At 38.9% G+C, this 20,426-nt stretch overlaps 1 pseudogene; it reads right to left on the reverse strand.

The window, feature by feature from the left end:
- Positions 1–18,851: 18,851 nt before the first annotated feature.
- LOC116633658 lies at positions 18,852–19,306 on the reverse strand (annotated as a pseudogene).
- Between the last annotated feature and the right edge of the window lie 1,120 nt (positions 19,307–20,426).

Consider the following 20,426-nt stretch of genomic DNA (forward strand, 5'->3'; position numbering starts at 1 on the left):
TAAATACTACCTTTAAAAAGGATGTGGTTGTGAAACAGATTACGTTAGGGGCTGAATTCTGTCCCCCAAAATTCATATGTTGAAGCCCTAAGTCCCAGTGTAATAGTATTTGGAGATGGGGCCTTTGGGGATAATTAGGTTTAGATGAGGTCATGAGGGTGTGACATCCATGATAGAATTAGTGTCCTTATAAGAAAAGGAAGAGAAACAGACTTAACTACAGTGAACAAACTGAGGGCTGCTGGAGGGGAAGTGGGTAGGGGATGGGCTAATGGGGATTCAGGAGGGCACTTGTGATGAGCACTGGGTGTTGTATGTAAATGTTGAATCACTGAAATCTACACCTAAAACTAATATTACATTGTAAGTTAACTAACTGGAATTTAAATAAAAACTTGAAAAAAGACCAAAAAAAAAAAAAAAGAAGAAGAGGAAGAGAGAGACCAGAGCTCTTACTCTCTTGCTCTCTCATTTTCTCTTTCTCTCTGTCTCTGTGTATATGACAGAATACTACTCAGCCATCAAAAAGAATGAAATCTTGCCATTTGCAACGACGTGGACAGAACTAGAGGGTACTATGCTAAGCAAAATAAGTCAGTTAGAGAAAGACAAATATCATGATTTCACTCATAGTGGAATTTAAGAAAAACAGATGAACACAGGGGAAGGGAGGGAAAAATAAAATTAGATGAAATCAGAGAGGGAGACAAACCATAAGAGATTCTTAATTATAGGAAACAAACTGAGGGTTGCTGGAGGGGGGGGGGGGTCGAGGGAGGGGGGTAACCTGGTGATGGGCATTAAGGAGGGCACATGATATACTAAGCACTGGGTGTTATATGCAACTGATGAATCACTAAACTCTACCTTGAAACTAATAATACACTATATGTTAATTACTTTAATTTAAATAAAATAAATTAATTAAATTAAATTAAAAGTGATAACGTTCTTTCCCCAGACTGTGTAAAAGGAAAAACAAAAGAACACAGAAACAGACTGAGATGAAGAACCGAAGTCTGTAAAGAGTGACGATGATTACAAGATTCAGATATCACATGTTGACGGCCCAGAGACTGTGCCTGGAACTTGCTTTGCTCTCACCATATTTTATTTGTGTTGCTACAAAGATACTCAGTTTAAGATGACTGGAAGCCAGTATCATCCAGGGACTAATGCTAAAGAGAAAGGTGGACAGAATGAACAGTCTGCTGCAAGCTAAAAGAACAATAGAAGGTTTCTCCATCTTCTACAGAGTTGTGATGGATCGATGGTGAATGTTTGCCTATGGCTACAGCTCTCAAAAGCATCGTTCATTATTCTTTTAAAAGTGGTGCATCAAAAGAATTCCCTGCGCCCAAAACAAAGTATTCACTAAAACCAGTTGCAACTCAGTAGAAAAAGACACCACAATCTAATGTACCTGAGTTGAAATCCACCATTTCCTGGTTATGTGACCTTAAGTCAGGCACTTAACCTCACGAAGCCTCCGTTTCAACATTTAATGTGGAAATAATACACATCCACAGTCTCTTACATGAAATCCTTGGGGCTAGATTTTAATTACATAAAGTAATACAGTACATATACTAAATTTTATATAACACCCATCATGTCTGGGCCAGCACTTAGTTAAGCAAACACACTGATATTCCTTCACAAAAATGTATCAATAATCAACAGAACAAGAAAATATAAATTTATCAAATGACAATTCGAGTCAGGTGTTATCACCAAAATTTAAAAAATAACATTCTAATTTAGAGCTTTCTGGGTTTTAGAATTATGGATACAGGATGGGAGTTCCATAAATATATTCACTCTAGAATGACAGCAAGGAATAAATGACACATGGAGGACAGAAATTCATACAAGACTATGTAGGATGGATTATAAATGAGAATGCAAGGAATTCCAGGGCACCCACGTACAAGCAAAAACAAATCTTTGCTGAGATAAACTCCCTCTCCTCAGATAACTGACATCCAGATGCCAAGTTACCCGAGAAGCAGAATTGTAAAGGTGCCTAGATCCCCTGTTTCTTTCTTCCACTTAATATTCCTTCCCTCAGACCCAAGATCTCCTAAGCCCATAGGAGCCAGCTTTTCTGCAGCGTGGGAAAGAGAGGTGCACATCAATAGCATTTTCCTTTTCTTAACACTGCATCTGCCCTCTTTTACCTCACTCCTTGCCCTGTGGGTCCCCAAAGGAGAGGAAAGAGCTTTGGACATTGCTTTACCATTTTTAAAGCATGTTGAGTGCACGGGCTTCTTTCATCATCACACCAGCCAGTGAGTGGCAAGTCTTACCTAACTGTTTGTGGTATCAGAATTTAGGTTCCTCACATTCTGTGTCCCCTTCAGGTGGATGACATCATCTCAGGAATTTCCCTGCCTCGTGGCAGATCTCTCCCGGGATCCAGGAAGACCTATCTCTTCGTAGGTCAAAGCTCATGTCCACTTTTCCCAGCAACCCACTGGTTTCCTGCTTCTAATGTGAAGAATGCCTCCACTCCTACCTAGTGACCCATTCAAACACATCCCACACACATCCCCTCTTCAGTCCCCTGAGGGATCCACCTTTCCCGAATTCCACTACTACAGGTTTTACAACAGAAAACTGCTTTACAGTTGCGGCAGCAACAGCAGCCGTTCAGCTACCACAGTGAACAAAGAGCGTTCTCTCGTGGTTCCTGTGCAGCTTAACGGAAGTCACAGCTGCAGACAGACAGTAGATCTGTCATTTACAGCCCCCAAACTACCGCATGGAGATGGAGCTTGGTTTGATTCTAAATTCTAATTTTCAAAAGCCCTAGTGACACCTAGGAAGACAAGAGTTTTGGGAAAGAGGACCATTTTCATGGAAAGGCAACCACCCACACAAGTATCTTATGCTTTAGACATCGTGTTTCTCAACATCTTCTTTAAAAGGCTACAGCAAAAGTGTAATAATTTCAAATATTCCAGTAACTAATAATAGGACTGTTAGGGCTGCTATGAGTTTTGTTTCCATTCAGAACTCAAGAATTAATTGTGTGTGTTTCTGTGTATTTGCAAATGTGCAGTAAACCTGATGTCTAAGACATACTTGAAAGCATTACAACATAATCTGTTCCTATGTTGTGAGGAGGAGTATCTGGTATTGGTGCTATTTGGCATCAGATCATTCTGCGCAGAATGATCTGATGCCAAATAGCACCTGGGGGGCCACTGTCCTTGTTACGTGTGGTGCATGTGGATTCTTTCTCTCACATCCTGTAACATGGTACTATATGACTATTGGGCCTCAAAACACCAGGTGGTGAACACTTGGAGAATTCAAGATGCTGTTACCATGGGGACAAGATGCTGGTCCTTCTCGATGCAATCAACACACTTCCTCTTTCAGAAAACTATTTCCACTGGAAAATAAATGAGCTTAAAAATTGGAGCTTTTCGTTTTAAAAGAATGACTATTTTCTGAAAGATCTGTATTTAATAGTGATAGGGATGGGCAAGCAAAGGAGAAATATTTAGAAAGGCCTTGTTTCAAAGACGTACTTCTGACTTCGCTTTCTCCACTGGCTAGTATTAGGTGAAGAAACTCTGATACCTCAGGCTGCACTTCTCGAGTGTCTGTCCTATGTAGTAGGTTACTAAGTGGCCATAAATCATATTTCTTCCTTTTTCTGTATCTGTTTGTACTTGACTTTACAATTCTTGCCATGAAGAGTCAGAATCTACTTCTTCACTCCTCAAATATGGGCTGACATTGTGCCTTGTCAGGCCAATAGAATGTGGCAGAACTGAGAGCTCACCAGTTCAAGCCTTGGGATCCAGCACCTTACAGCCTCCCTCTCTTTCTTGGGATCCTGCCCAACTTCCATGTGAACAAGCCTGGGCAATCCTGCAGGAAGATGAGAGACACTTGCCTAAGTCATCTCCATTGCCACCCAGCCTGTAGCCAGAACCCTCAGAAGCAGAGCTGACTAGCCGACAGGAAGCTGAGGACGCGTGACTAAGCTCAATGAGACCAGAAGAACCACTGACCCACAGAATCATGAACTACATAAACGGAAACTATATTCCATATTCTTCTTTATTATATCTGTTAGTTTCAAAGGACCTATTTGTGAATATGCAGCTGGACTCCTAAAACCAAAACCCAAGATTAGGTAGGAGCACCATGAATGCCTACTGAAAACCGCAAGCAGGGATGCACAAGCATAAACAAATTCATTGCCCTCACTCTGACAAAATAGATAGCAAACAGTTTCCTTTCGTATGTGAATTCAGCTGATTTTCATCCCAGATGCTATAGAGTTATAAAGAGAAAACTTAATGAATAATCCCTCTCTCCCAATCAGATATTTATTAAATGAAATCACTCTTGCTCTCCCAAAATAAGTGTATTGTTGTGAATTCTACAGAAAACACACAAACACAGAATGAAAGAGAAAATTCCATTGATACGTCCACAGCACATTATTTTACTTATCAGTGAAATCCCACACAATGGAGAGTAAAGAGTTTTTTTTAAATATCTTGGAATTTAAAAATTTTATCTCTATAGCAACATTTCCTAGAAAAAAATAATAAATGTTGTTTTCCCAATTATGTGTATGCCATTTCCCCTCTTTTTACCCCTGGCCATAGGAACACTGGAAGCCATTTGTTGAGGTGATAACCTCATAGGCTAGAGGAACCAGGATCCCTGTGTCAGTCTCATGGGGGAAAACTGCCCTTGAAAAGCCCCCCAGCACCCACTGGATGTTGTATAAGCAAGAGATAAATCACTGTTGCATACATTAAGATTTCAGGGTTTGTAAACTCAGCCCAGCAAAGCCTACTGCAGTGAAGCATTAGCAGATGTGGGAGCCTGACACGTGGGAGCCTGCAGAAAGCTGGGAAGGGCACTTATTCAGGAGAGGGAGGGGGCAACTGCAGGAGCAGTCTCCTTGAGTAGGCGATCCAGAACGCCAGTAAAGGAGGTGCCATGCTAGACAGAGGAGTAACTCAACCTTTTTCACAGATCATACAACAAAGTCTGTGGGCACAGAAGCAAGGCAGTTGAGATTTGGTGAAGGAATATCAAAGAGTACTTTTTTGGTTGCTTCACTGTGGGCCCTGAAACAAGAGGCAGATCACTGAGAATGTAAAGGAGAATGAAAGTCTGAGGACCAAGAAGATGCTGTCAAATGGTCTTCTCGGAGAAGTGGAGAGTGAGTGACTAGAGGAATGTTGGGATTGCAATGCTTCCACTGTACTGATGGGTGCTGAGTGTCCTTTAGCCATGCTCAGTTGCTTGGCCACAGGCTTCATCCAAGTAAGGAGTTGGATCCAACCAGAGCGGAAGTTTTTCCAGGCAGAATTTATAACATACAACATGTAAAAGATTGATGAGGGGCCAGAAAAACAAAGGTGTATAGAAGGGCATGATTAAGGTGCTGGACCATGAAATCCTATCTGAGGAAAGATGTGAGAACACACACATATTAGACGGCTGTATTGGTCATCTCAGGATGCAAAAACAAAATACCACAGACTGAGTGGTTAAAACAATAGAAATTTATTTTCTCACAGTTCTGGAGACTAGAAGTCCAAGATTAAGTTGCTGGCAGGGTTAGTTTCCCTCTCCTCAATTTGTAGATGGCCATCTTCTCCTTGGGTCTTCAGCTGGTCTTCCTTCTATGAAAGTCTGTGTCCCAGTTGCCTCCTAGATGGGCATCAGTCATTTTGGATTAGGTCCCATTCTAGGACTTATTTTAACTCAATCGCCTCTGTAAAGACCCTATCTCCAAATATAGTCACATTCTGAAGTACTAAGGATTAGAACTTCAACATAAGAATTTTGGGAGAACACAATTCAGCCCAAAATGAAAGGGCTGGAATGGAAAAATAGAAAGTAATGGCCAGCAAGTGAGATGCTAGAAATTGAGGTTTCAGAGGCAGAGGTCTGGAGTATGATCAAGAGAAAAGATATCAGAGGTGAGGAAAAGATAAATATTTAGGGATGAAGAGGTCACAAACAAGGTATGGGACAATTATCCTTGTGGATATTGATGTCACTAAGATTTATGACAAAAGTCACAGAGCAGAAAAATACAGTAAACCAAAGTAGTGTAAAGTGCTAAAACAATCTTCCATTCATGTAGAGGAAGAAGAGCAGGTAGGAAGTGACCAAGGGATGACAGATGGCTGCAACCAGGAAGGGTACCAGATGGTCCAGTCAGATGGCGTGTGCTTTAAAGGAACTGAGGGCATCTGTATAGGGAAGTGAGGAAAGCAAGGGAGAACCATATTCTGGTAGAACAGTGAGCAAAGGATACACAATCTTACCTATAAGTCCAGGAGTAGATGGTGGGTAGGAGAAAAAAGAGCCATTATGTGAGGGCTGCCAGGGAAGCAGTGTCCTTAGGAAAAGCCATTTTTTTAGAACAAGAAGTTGAAAGGAAATTTATGAGAAGAGATTGAAAATACGTCATTTTTTTAAATGACAGATCGAAACTGACTTCACTGGTGGTGATATCACCAATATCATTTCACTCCTTTTTCAGTAACATGGAAGACTGGTCTTCTCAACTCCCTATACTTAGGCAGGATCATCTGAATATTTCTGGTAAAGAAATGTGAGAAATGGTACATGTTACTCCTGGGCTGAGGCAGTGAAAAGCCCCTGTACAATCCTCCCATTTCACTCTTCCTCTCCTGAGGCCACCAACGAGGCTTCATTTCCAGATATTTCTGATAGAATATTATAGAGCCTTTGTCAGCTTCTTTTCTAGGAGACTGTGTAGAACAGACTCCCTGCCAACCAAAGTCGAACATAAAGTATAAGTGACAAATGAGCCTTTGCTTTTTTAAGTGCTGGTGGTGTTTTTTGGGGGGGGTGTGCATGTTTGTGAGGCTGATTCGTTACCACAGTAAAAATTAGCCTCTCCTCATCTATACACACATCGTGAGTCCCAAAATGTACAGTGGAGGAGCTGTGGAAGGAGGTAGACTGAGACTCACTGGAGAATGCGCACAGCCATATAAGGGTCGTGGGGATGGAGGATGGGCTGGGAGGCTGAGGCTTCTTGCAGTAACTGAGAAAAACAAGGATGCAGGGCTTGATGACATCTTTGGAAAAAGGGAGATTATTAGGTGTAACTGTAGTCTCCTTCAATGGGCTGGCCATTCAGGTACTCCATAGTATAAAAACGGGGCAGGTGGTCAAGAGTGAGGGGCAGTGGTGATCCCACAAGGAGCAAACAGAGCTCTGTGACTGGCTCCCACAATTCCCAATAACCTGCCACTGGAAAAAGGGAGATGTTACTGTGGTTTTAATTTTTCAGGAAACTCATAGGACTAATGTTCCTTGCTACATAGACAGGAAAATGCAGGTCTAGAGGTATGCTGGATTAAAATTCTGTGATTTGATATCTATCAACCATAGGAATTCCTGAAAAGGAGAAAACATCAGAAAACCATAAAAGGTTTGTCTCATGGTTGAGAAGATAATTTTTCTGACAAGTGCTAATAAAGGTAGGTTTTTTCCATATCAAGAGTGAAGTTTCCTAAGCAAAAGACAAACTTCAGTTTTACTTATAAATATAAGAAGTGAAATAAGTGGGACCAGCAGAGTACATGAAACCAATTATCCAATGCTTAGGCCTCTAGGGTGAGCTAAATCATCTACTAGAAGGCAGGCAAGTCCAGAGAATGTAAACAGAGTGTAGTATCAGGCAACATAAAGGAAGGAAATGCAGATGATACAAAAATAAACTGAAAGATGGGAGAGCAGACAAGGACAAACTCCCCAAATGAAGGGCTGGAATAGGGAGGAGTGGGAAAAAGCAGCAGAATCTGGATTCCTGGCAGCCGGGCATAGAGCTGAGAACATCTCTCAGTGAAAATGCTTAAGAGAGGAATCACAGAGTCACAAAGAGAAACAGAGTAAAAAAGTGGAAAAGTTGGGAAATCGTAAAGCCATTGAGAAGTTGCAAGCCCTCCCAACTTCTACTCACTACATACAACACATTCACAAGAAAAGAAAAGGAAATAGTGGGTCGAAAGAGGAATACTGATAGAACAGGAAGGCAATACGACACAACAAAGGGACACAGGCTGTGTCTTCCCCTGAGTCTTGGCTTTGTCCCTGACTAATCAGATGATCTCAACTTCTGTGTTCCTCAATCCCTTCATCTGTAAAATGGCTATGACAATTATATTCCGTGCCTAGGGCTGTAGTAAGAATTCAGTGAAACAGTGGCTAAAAGGATCAACAAAATATGTTCTACACAGAGAATGTTGCACTGAAGACTAATTCTCATTTCTAGAGGGCAAGACTGAAATGCTGAAGTATCCTTGGATGGTTGAAGAATATTTACCAGCTCTCAGTATGAGAAAAGATTATTGGTCTAACTTAAATACAACCTTGTATATTTTATGCTTCATTCAACTCCATAGTAAATTCAGTTAAAAAATTCATCCACAGAGTAAACAGTCTCTTCCGCTGCAAGTTTAACTAAAGAAGACTAAAATGATACTGACAAATGTACAGGGATACCTCCATCCCGGGGGACCCTAATGATCATCTGATCATTAGCATGGAGCCCAGACCAAAAACCAATCCCCGATTATGTCAGCCTATTTCACTACCTACTGGCAGGAAAATTCAAGCATACATATTTAGGAAGCTCTTTAAATGATTGATGACCCCCCACCCTCACAACCAAAAAAAAAAGTGCCATTACTGATACAGATGAGACTAGAAGTAAAGAGGTTGGGCCGCCTGGGCAGATAGGGCTACCATGAAACCTTTCACTAAGATTTTGCTCTCCTAGGAAGGACAAATCCAGGCAATGAGCTCTTTGAGGCCAGGACTGATACCCATTCTTCTGAGTATAACCAACACAAAGGACCCACTACAAGACCTAGAATCTAAAGCCATAGCAACTACTGGTTGATCGGTAAGCTTTTAAAAATGGAATTGTGGGTTGTGCATATTCCTCCAAGTTATGTAACCCTTTTACAAAGACCAACAGGGCCTCTTTCTACATCTTTGGTTCAAACACACTTACTGAGAACATTCTATATCCCAGGCCACATGCTAAGGCCTGAGGATACAAAGTTAAGACTCCTTTTGATAGGGCTGTCACGATGAAGTACCACAAACTAGGCGATTTAAACAACAGAAACTTATTTTCTCATAGTTCTGAGAGCTAGAAATCCAAGATCAAGGTTTCTTCAGGTTGGTTTCTTCTGAGGGCCAAGAGAGAAGAATCTGTTTCAGGCTCTCTCCTTGACTCCTCCCTGTATCTTCACACGATCTTCCCTTTATGTGTATATGTATCCAAATTTCCCCTTCTATCAGCTTAGGGTCCACCTAATGACCTTAGTTTAACTCAATTCTCTCCATAAAGACATTCTATCCAAATAGGGTGACATTTTAAAGGTTAGGACCTCAACAGTTAAACTTTGGTAGGGAGACAATTCAGCCCATAATGGACACATTCCCTATTTCAGAATCTCATATGTGATTGTTCACTGAGATGCCCACAGGAATGCCTGGGAAGGCAAAAATTGTGTTGCTATCTAGCACTTGCCCGACAGAATCCTACTTCCCAGCAGTAAGCTCACCTTTTTTTATATTTAAACTGCATTTGCAGTAAGTTCTCTGTTAAGAGATTCCTAAGCTCTGCTAACAAGCCACTCTGCCAGAGAATTAGAGAGGCATTCTGTATTTTCAAAATCCTTGTGAAACTACAAATCCCTGTGATGACATTTGCCAAAAAATATGCATGGGTGTACAAGTTAAAATGGTACTGCAGTAACCAGATGGGTTCATTCCAGAAAGAGCAAAATGGCTAGCTGTATACTATCTACACTTCCATTTTATCCATATAACTCTCAGAACTCTGTTCCCTGTTCTTTGTTTACAGTCTAGAGAAAAGATGAGACTAGAAGTAAAGAGGTTGGGCCGCCTGGGCAGATAGGGCTACCATGCAACCTTTCACTAAGATTTTGCTCTCCTAGGAAGGACAAATCCAGGCAATGAGCTCTTTGAGGCCAGGACTGATACCCATTCTTCTGAGTATAACCAACACAAAGGACCCACTACAAGACCTAAAATCTAAAGCCATAGCAACTACTGGTTGATCGGTAAGCTTTTAAAAATGGAATTGTGGTGAAATCCCCACAGCCAGTCTTTGAGAAAAGAGAATCCACATGCATAAACAATTTTCTGCTTAAATAATAAGGCTTAGAAACCAAAGGCCTAAGCATCTTAAAGCAAACTACTCCTTGTCTGCTAATATTTACACAATGTTATTAAGAAACACTTGGCTACCAAAAAAAAAAAACAAAAAACCATTCCATTCATACATAGCATTCCATTTCAGCCAAACTCATGAAGTTTGATTGCTTGATGCAGATCAGTTGCTCATAAAGCTTAAGGTCAATTTCTGCTTCTGCATGAGAAATGTCAAAAAGGTAATGGAGGAAAACCTGGAGTCTGACCAATGAAGTTATCCTACTCTTTCGTTTTATTTTAAGGAACTCAAGATCTATTTACTTTACAACTGCAAAGGATAACAGAGCCTTCTTAAATCTTTTTTTGATCATGAAACCTAAATTTATTAGACACATAGTATTTTTAGCACATTGGAGATTACTATATTATGGTCATCTTATCATATTCAATATGCCACAGGAGCAAACCCAAATTTACCAACTCTCCTTTTCACCACCAGATTCATATCATTCTCCAGAATCTCCTGTTTCAGTTAATAGCATAATGATCTTCATAGTTACCCAAAGGAGATATCTTGGAACTATCTTTCACTCCTTTCTCTTTTACTTTCTGTATCTACTTAATCCCCAAATTCTTGTGATACTACCGCACTCATTCAACTTTATTGGCTTGCTATCATATGCCAGGAATTGAGCCAAGCATTAGGGAAATAAAGACATGAAATGGTGCCTTCTATCAAACAGCTCATAACATAGTTGGGAAGGAAAGTCAATTATGAACTACAGTGAGAGGGCCATGACAGAACTACATTCGGGGTGTTTGGGGAGTCTCAGAAGCAATATTCTTGAATGGAGTTTTAAAGAACAAAAGAATTAAAATAAACAACCTAACCTTACACCTAAAGGAGCTAGAATAAAAAGGACAAATAAGGCCCAAAGTCAGTAGAAGGAAGAAAATAATAAAGATTAGAATGAAATCCAAGTCCAGATGGCTTCACAAGTTAATTCTACCAAACATTTAAAGAAGAGTTAATGCCTATTCTTCTCAAACTATTCCAAAAAATAGAAGAGGAAGGAAAGCTTCCAAATTCTTTCTATGAGGCAGCATTACCTTGATACTAAAACCAGATAAAGACACTACAGAAAAAAAAAGAAAACTATAGGCCAATATCTCTGATGAACATAGATGCAAAAATCCTCAACAAAATATCAGCAAACTGAATCAAACAATACATTTAAAAAATCATTTACCACGATCAAGTGGAATTTATTCCTGGGATGTAAGGTGGTTCAATGTTCACAAATCAATCAATGTGATTTCCATAGATGCAGAAAGTGCATTTGTGAAAGTACAACATCTACTCATGATAAAAACTCTCAACAAGATAGGTTTAGAGAGAACATACTTCAACATAACAAAGACCATATATGAAAAACCCCCAGCTACCATCATACTCAATGATGAAAGACTAAGAGCTTTTCCTCTAAGATCCAGGACAAGACAAGGATGTCCACTCTCACCACTTTTATTCAACATAGTATTGGAAGTCCTAGCCACAGCAATCAGATAAGAAAAAGAAATAAAAGGCGTCCAAGTTGGTAAGGAAGAAGTACAGCTTTCACTATCTGTAGATGACATGATACTATATTTCTATATACAGAAAACCCTAAAGATTCCACCAAAAAAACTACCAGAATAAATGAATTCAGTAAAGTCACAGGATACAAAATTAATATACAGAAACATGTTGCAGTTCTATACACTAATAATGAAGTAGCAGAAAGAGAAATTAAGAAAACAATCCCACTTACAATTGCACCAAAAAAGAATAAAATACATAGAATAAACTTAACCAAGGAGGTGAAAGAGCTGTACTCTGAAAACTATAAACATTGATTTAACAAAAAAGAGTAAAAGAATTAAATAAGGGCCAGGTTGGGCCAGGGGATGAAAGCAGGTGGCAGTGTAGAGATGTAATTTGAAGAATATGAAAATGCACACACATGAAACTGCATGATGTCATTGGGAAACTATCAAATTTCAAGAAGAGTAGAGCAGAGTCTGTGGTAGACTGGCAGCAGATAAAACTGCATAATAAAGCAGGAAATAGATTTTAGAGTATCTTGTGTTTTAAGATGGTGATCCATTAAAGCCTTCTAAATAGTGACACAATCAGATTTCTTTCCTAGAGGGGTGCCTGGGTGGCTCAGTCATTAAGCATCTGCCTTCGGCTCAGGTCAGGATCTCAGGGTCCTGGGATCGAGCCCCACATCCGGCTCCCCGCTCCACGGGAAGCCTGCTTCTCCCTCTCCCACTCCCCCTGCTTGTGTTCCCTCTCTCGCTGTGTCTCTCTCTGTCAAATAAATAAATAAAATCTTTTTTAAAAATAAAAAAAAATTTTTTTTAAGATTTCTTTCCTAAAAAGCCTACTTTTTCTGCATTGGGTAGGTTAGATGGACTGTGTAAATCCAAGTATGCTGAAGAAGAAAAACCAGATAGGAACTATTAGATAAACATGGAGGAGGAAGAGAGAAAATTATCTTAATCTGTTGTTTCCATTCTCAGCATCAGCTATAAATAAAGGTGAGAAAATAAAAAGATTTTTTAAAAAATTAAAACATCAATGCATAAAATTGGATGCGCAATGGCTATTCCAATCAGGAAGCCGTATTGGTTACCAAAATAGCCTTAGAAAAACCATATTGAACAATGCTGGTAGTAGAGTAAAATTGTTAAGATAAGGATTTTGGAATGAAACAGGTCTTAGTTTGAACTTAATAGTGGTGTAAATGTAAGCAGGTTATAGAACCTCACCAAACATCACTTTATTTATTACTCAAATGAGATTAATAATCATGCCAATCTCTTAAAGTTATGATGAGGAATAGATGGGCTAAAGTATACTCTGCACAGCACCAGACACACAGTAAGCAACCGATAAAGAGCAGCTAGTCTTACACCAGCATGGAATTGTTCGCTTCTGCAACAAACCTTCAGAGAACTGGAGAGCAGAGCAGCTAGTCTTACACCAGCATGGAATTGTTCGCCTCTGCAACAAACCTTCAGAGAACTGGAGAGCAGAGTTCCTGGACTGGAACATCTGGGTCTATTTCTTATTAGTTATTTAACTTCATCTAAGATACTTAATATCTCTACCTTTCTTGTGATCATTTGAGACAAAATTCTTGCTCTATTTATGTAATGGGGTTGTTTTTGATATGAGATAATACATGTGAAAGTGGCTTTAACAGTCTAAAATGATGACACATATAAGATATTATGGTCTGACCTTGGCACATTTTATAATTGAGCATCTCTGGCCACATGGAAATAATTATGACCTGCAGCACATAAACAGTGCTAAAAAAGCAGTGGGCTCAGATAAGGGAAACTGGACTCCAGCCCTGGGATCACCACTGACCTGTGATCCAGGGCCTGCCACTTACCTGCTTAAAGTCCCCACTTTCTCATCAACAACTTAAGGGGATGTATTCCACACCCTCTAAACCATCTTATTACAGATCCAACAACCTGATTCCTTTCATTAAGACAACTTTAAGTGTTCAATAGTCCACATTTTCCTCTAGGCCAACAAAACTGCACTGAAATGAAGCAAAGACAGGATTTACTATGGGTCAAGAATTTTTCTAACCCCAGAGTCAGTGCAATCTCACATTATTTAATTTTTCACATGCTTTAATCTGTGATGACATTCAGAAATGAGCAGATTAAATACAATTAGCCCACCAGAATACAGTTATCAGGCTTCACCCTGAAAGGGATTTATGTATCACCTTTTGACTGAAAGACGGCATCTGTGCAGATTCTGCTCAGCACCAGAGAAAAAGGAGCTGGTAATAAAACTCAGCAAATAACTTACTATCTTTTGGTATTTTCTACAGAAATCTAAAATAGTTATTCGCTATTATTCCCTGCTATTCAAGTTTCATCTCCCTGCAACATATTGGGTTTTACCATAAGCAATATAATCAGAAGGTTAAAAGGGGAAAAGGCTAAGTGTTGACAATGCTATGAGAAAATTATTTTTCTGGATGAAATGGTAGGACACCACATCCTCCCATTATGTTCTGAGGTTCAAGAGCCTGAACTGTAAACACAGTGGGAAACTGCATAGGATTTTATCGCTGTTGACATTGTTGCCTATTTTGAGTTGTTTCTCTGAATGAAAATCACCATTCCCAAAAGAACCAATGGCAAAACAGAGTAAAGCAGAGTTCCTCAACCCTGGCACTATACATTCTGGACCAGATAATTCTTTGTTGCAAGGGGCTGCCCTGTGCCTTGCAGGATGTCTAGCAGCATCCCTGGCTTCTGCCGCTACGTGCAGAATACTCACCCATCCCAGGTCATGGCAATCAGTGTTTCCAGACACACTGTCATATGTCCCTTGGGGAGACAAAATTGCTCCTATTTGCAAACCACTGACTTAAAGAAAGCCCAGACATACTTGCCCAGTTCCAAATCTGTATCACCCCACCTGTCATTATCATCCTTTATCCATTGTAATAGGAAACAAAATAATTATCAGCAAGGTAGGGCATTCCCTACCTCTTTAACATGACTCCTTCTAAGGAGGGCCGATCAAATGGCTGACCACCAGGGCAACAGCTAAGAAACCACCATTCTACACGTGCTCAGGCACCAAAGATTGGTTCGGATTCTCAGCACCCCACAGAGGCTAAGGAAAGCAGGAGGCTTGGGATACAAATGTGTGTGTGTCTGTGTGTTTATTCCCATTCTGAGATATGGAATCTGGAGGACTCTTTTTTCTTTTTTTTTTTTTTGTTTGTTTTTTAATTTTATTATGTTATGTTAATCACCATACATTACATCATTAGTTTTTGATGTAGTGTTCCATGATTCATTGTTTGCGTATAACACCCAGTGCTCCATGCAGTACGTGCCCTCCTTAATACCCATCACCGGGCTAACCCATCCCCCCAGCCCCCTCCCCTCTAGAACCCTCAGTTTGTTTCTCAGAGTCCATAGTCTCTCATGGTTCGTCTCCCCCTTCGATTTCCAGTTTTCTCTTATGTGCTCTCTCTCTAGTCTCTAACTTTCTCCTAAAAAACGATCTTGGAAGCTAAAATTTGTGATCAAAATAACTCTGAAAGGAAACACAGGAAACAACATTTGTCTCTGCAAAGGGTGAGTTGGGTGGGTGGGGGTCACTAGATATTTTTTATTGTATTCTGTTCCGTGCTGCTTGAACAGTTAATAATTGCATGAATTTGTTTCCACATTTAAAGAACTAATTATCAAAATACATTTAAATCATGATCTGCCACAAACTGTACACTGGGTAATGTGGTTTTAAATTAGAAGACAGCTGCCAACCCTGATTCCCCCTACAGACAGCGTGGCAATTACCTGGGTCTGTGATTTGAAAGTCTCTAACATTTTTCCAGAATGACAGTACAGCTATCACTGCCTGTAGTATGAATAATGCAAAGAAAGGCAGGCGAACTTGAGACTGTTGCATAAAATAGAATTCTGGGTCCCCAAATGAAGCTTGCATAAGGGGATTCCAAGTAGCCTACCGTTTCTAAGAACATATTCCTAAATTTCTGCAATAATTCAATCTCAAACTTTGGGTCACACCTGCTCTTTTGAACAGGGACTTTTACATTACATAGATTAACTATGAGTTCATCATGCATCACTAAATAAGAACTAGATGGCATATAAATGCAGAATAGTTATATTTTAGCTCCTGATAAATAATCAATACACCTTATATTTTGTACCAGTTTAGAAAATACGGCACGTATTTTTTTTCAAGGCCTGCTCATATCCAGCACTGTGCTAGACACGGAAGATAGAATTGTGAAACAGAGACAGCCCCTCCCCTCCTGGAGCACATCTGTGTTGAAATGTAGAGAATTGTTGCTTTTTTACCTTACACATTTCTGTAAATTTTTCATTTACAATGGGCATTTATTTTCCTTTTATTATTGAAAAATATCTTGAAAAGCAAAAAAGAAAATGGCATTTATTAAAATAGAGCAGGGTATCCCATTTTTTCCATATAAAATTAATTCCACAAAATGTCCTCTCAGGAAAAAAATATATTCTGTGGTTAAGTAAGTTTAAGAAACAGCACACACTCTATTATATATACCTTCCGCAGAGAACTGAAATGTAATCAGATGGGAAATTGTGCTTACCATAAATCCAGGGTGTTTATCCCCACAGAAAGAAAGGAGGAGGGGGGAAGGAAAAGAAAAAGAAATACAGCATAGACTATGTTTAACTTCCAAGGTTGCTACAAAAAAACAAAAACATTTTCATTTGGGAACGGAATCTATATAGTGAAGAAACATGGATTATTGGAAGAGAATGGAATAAATTGGATTAATGAATGAGTGGAGAGACAGACCAAATGACAGAGAGAAAGACAGACAAATGGTGGAAGCAGAAAAAAGGAGAAAGAGGCACAGAGGAAATATTCTTTGAGCAGCTGCTTTAATGATGGATGCTTTGCTTTGTAATACACTTTACAAACTTTGTTTATCTCTTCAAGAATACCGATGGTTACGACCCACATTATCTTTAAGGCATTTGGAGTCAAGTGGTGAGTCTGGGGAATACACCAACAGACTGCAAAGTAGTTCACCTCTACTAATATTACACACATCAGGACCAATGAGGCTCTGCAAAGCCTGGCTGTAAAGAAGCCCATTTGGTTTCACTTAAACTATTAACAGCCCATAGAATTAACACATTCTAGGAAGCACTAATATAGATAGAGAAAGTCTACTAAGACTGGTCAATAAATAACAAGGACATGATTAAGGAAAGTGGAATAATTCTAACCTGATATAGATAAGAGATGAAAGAAAGAGAGAGAGAGGGAGGGAGGAAGAGAGAGAGAGGGAAAGAAAGAAAGAGAAAGAAAAGAAAAGAAAGAAAGAAAGAAAGAAAGAAAGAAAGAAAGAAAGAAAAGAAAGAGAAAGAAAAAAAGAAAGAGAAAGAAAGAAAAGGAAAGAAAGAATGAGAAAGAAAGAAAGAAAGAAAAAGAAAAAGAAAGAAAGAAAGAAAGGGGGAGGGAGGGAAGAAGGGGAGGGGAGGGGAGAGGGAAACTCTCGAGTGCTCTCTCTCAAAAAGAAAAATTAATAAAGTTAATTAAAAATAAAGTCTTACCCAGCAACTGATTTTGTGATTCTGATAACTGAAAGGCATTTCTATCATCATGATTTTTTTTTTTGTCATTGTAACCATGTGAAACTGGTTTACAGTAACAATGTTCACCTTGGTTCAATGGATGGCCATAGAATGTTTACATAGAATATATTCTAATTTTAATATATTTTTAGATTTTATTTGTTAGTATTTTACTAAAGATTTCTGTGCCTATGTTCATGAGGGATATTAATCTGTGTTTTTCTTATCTTGTAATATCCTTTTTAGGTTTTGGTATCAGGGATATGACCAAAATGCACATCAGGAAGAGTGTTCTCTTCCTCTATATTTTAGAAAAGTTTGTGTGAGATTAGTAGACATTCTCTTCCTTAGATGTTTAATAGAATTCATAGAAACATATGCTCCTGGAGTTTTCTTGTGGCTGATTACAAATATCAATTTCATTGATATAGAGCTATTCAGATATTCTGTTTATTCTTGACTCTGCTTTGGTAATGTATGTCTATCAATAAATTAATTCATTTTATCTAAATAGTCAAATTTACTAGCATAAAATTGTTTATAACATTCCTGTTTTATCCTTGTGGTGATGTCCCATTTTCATTCCTGGTATTCATAATTACTAGGGGTTTTTCTCTTTTTCTTTTGTGCTGCCTTGCTATAGTTTTATTGATTTTCTTAATCTGTTCAAAGAACTAGCTTTTGTTTCTTTGTTGATTTTCTCTATTATAGTTTGTCCACTTTAAAATTCATTAATTTTTGCTTTCATCTTTGTTAATTGCTTTCTTCTTACTTTGGATTTAACTTGCTCTTGTTTTTCTACTTTCTTAAGCTGGAAACTAAGTCATTAATTTTTAAACTTTTTTTGTATTTTCTAATACAGTTGACCCTTGAAAGACATGGGTTTGAACTGCATGGATCCACTTATACATGGATTTTTTTCAGTAAATACTGTAAATATATTTTCTTTTCCTTATGATACTCTTAATAACATTTTGTTTTCCCTAGCTTACTTTACTGTAAGAACACAGTACATAATACATATATGAAATAGGTGTTAATGGACTGTTTATCAGTAAAGCTTCCAGTCAACAGTAGGCTATTAAGTTATCTTCTGGGGAGTCAAAAGTTATACAAGGATTTTCAACTGTGCATGGGGTTGGTACCCCTAACCTCCACATTGTTCAAGGGTCAAGTGTATAAGCACTTAACATTACAAATTTTCCTCTAAATACCATGTTAGCTGCATTCCACAAATTTTTGTTTGTCTTTTTTTTTTAGCACAAATTTATTTACTAACCAAAGGGATGATCCTAATTAAATCAACACTTTGAAATAGATGCATGTAAAATGTTTGTGATAAAGATAATTGAACACAGTAATGAAAAAAAAAAGCAGTATGGAGATTTGCTCATTGAACTGAGCTTGTTCATCCTCACAGGTAATTCCTGTCCACAATGATGGTGAAATTTTTACTCTACTTTTTCATTGACCCGAGTACAGGTGACATTATTCATGACGCAATCCACCACTAATTTCCCATTTTCCAATTTTCTTGTGATTGTGCTTTCCTTCCCATCCCATTCCTGATGTTGAACCAACGCGCCGTCTGTGAAGTTGCAGACAGTCTGAGTTTTTCTGCCATCAGCTGTAGTTTCTTCAAACTTCTCTCCCAGGTTACATGAAAACTGTTGTTTTCAAAGTGCTCTCAGTTTTTATGGTGAGGTTTTTGCCATCAAAAGAGATGATACAATCTGGTTTGGCCATTGCACCCACTTTTCGCAGAGCCATTCCCACTCCTACTTCCTTCATGTATACATCAAAGCCTTTGCTTTCCACTAAGCGCCAATCTTCCTACCAGCTGCTGAACGGTGGCCAATGGTGGGAGCGGGACGGCAGGCCTAGTAAGCAGAACAGAGTGGGGCATTGGGAGCGTGGCTTCCCACCCACCGGCGCCCGTGGCTCTTTATAAAAGCAGTGCACACCGGGTGGCTCTGTTTGTCTTAATTTAACTTTTTTTTTTATGTTATGTTAGTCACCACATAGTGGTTTAGTTTTTGATGTAGTGTTCCATGATTCATTGTTGTGTATAACACCCAGCACTCCATGCAATACGTGCCCTCCTTAATACCCATCACAGGGCTACCCCATCCCCCCACCCCCCTCCCCTCTAAAACCTTCAGTTTGTTTCCCGGAGTCCATAGTGCTTCATGGTTCATCTCCCCCTCTAATATCCCCCCTTCATTTTTCCCTCCCTTCTCCTAATGTCCTCCATGCTTTCCTTATGTTCCACAATTAAGTGAAACCATATGATAATTGACTTTCTCTGCTTAACTTATTTCACTTAGCATAATCTCCTCCAGTTCCATCCATGTTGATGCAAATGCTGGGTATTCTTCCTTTCTGATGGCTGAGTAATGCTCCATTTTATTTGGAAAATAATTTCAAGTTTACAGAAAACTTGCACAACTAAGAATAGTATCAAAACACATGAATATCCAATGCACATACTGTTAATATTTTATTCCATTTACTTTATCATTTGCTGTATCTCTTCATAATACTTTTTTTAAATTCCAGTATAGTTAACAGTGTTATATTAGTTTCAAGTGTACAATATAGTGATTCAACCTACTATACCTTCATTACTCAGTGATCATCACAGTAAGTGTGCTCTTAATATCTTTCACCTATTGCACCTATTCCCCCATCCACCTCCCCTCTGGTAACCACCAGTTTGTTCTTTATATTTAAGAGTCTTTTTTTTTTTGTTTGTCTTTTTCTTTGTTCATTTGTTTTGTTTCTTAAATTCCACATATGATTGAAACTATATGGTATTTGTCTTTCTCTGACTTATTTCACTTAGCATTATACTCTCTAGATCCATCCATTTTGTTGCAAATGTCAAGACTGTGTTCTTTTTTTATGGCTGGGTAATATTCCATTGTCTATATAAACCACTTCTTCTTTATCCATTCATCTATTGACTCTTGGGCTGCTTCCATATGTTGCCTATTGTAAATACTGCTGCAATAAACATAGGGGTG

This window comes from Phoca vitulina, unplaced genomic scaffold (genome assembly GCF_004348235.1).
Source record: "Phoca vitulina isolate PV1807 unplaced genomic scaffold, GSC_HSeal_1.0 scaffold8, whole genome shotgun sequence".
In the NCBI taxonomy this organism is placed as follows: domain Eukaryota; kingdom Metazoa; phylum Chordata; class Mammalia; order Carnivora; family Phocidae; genus Phoca; species Phoca vitulina.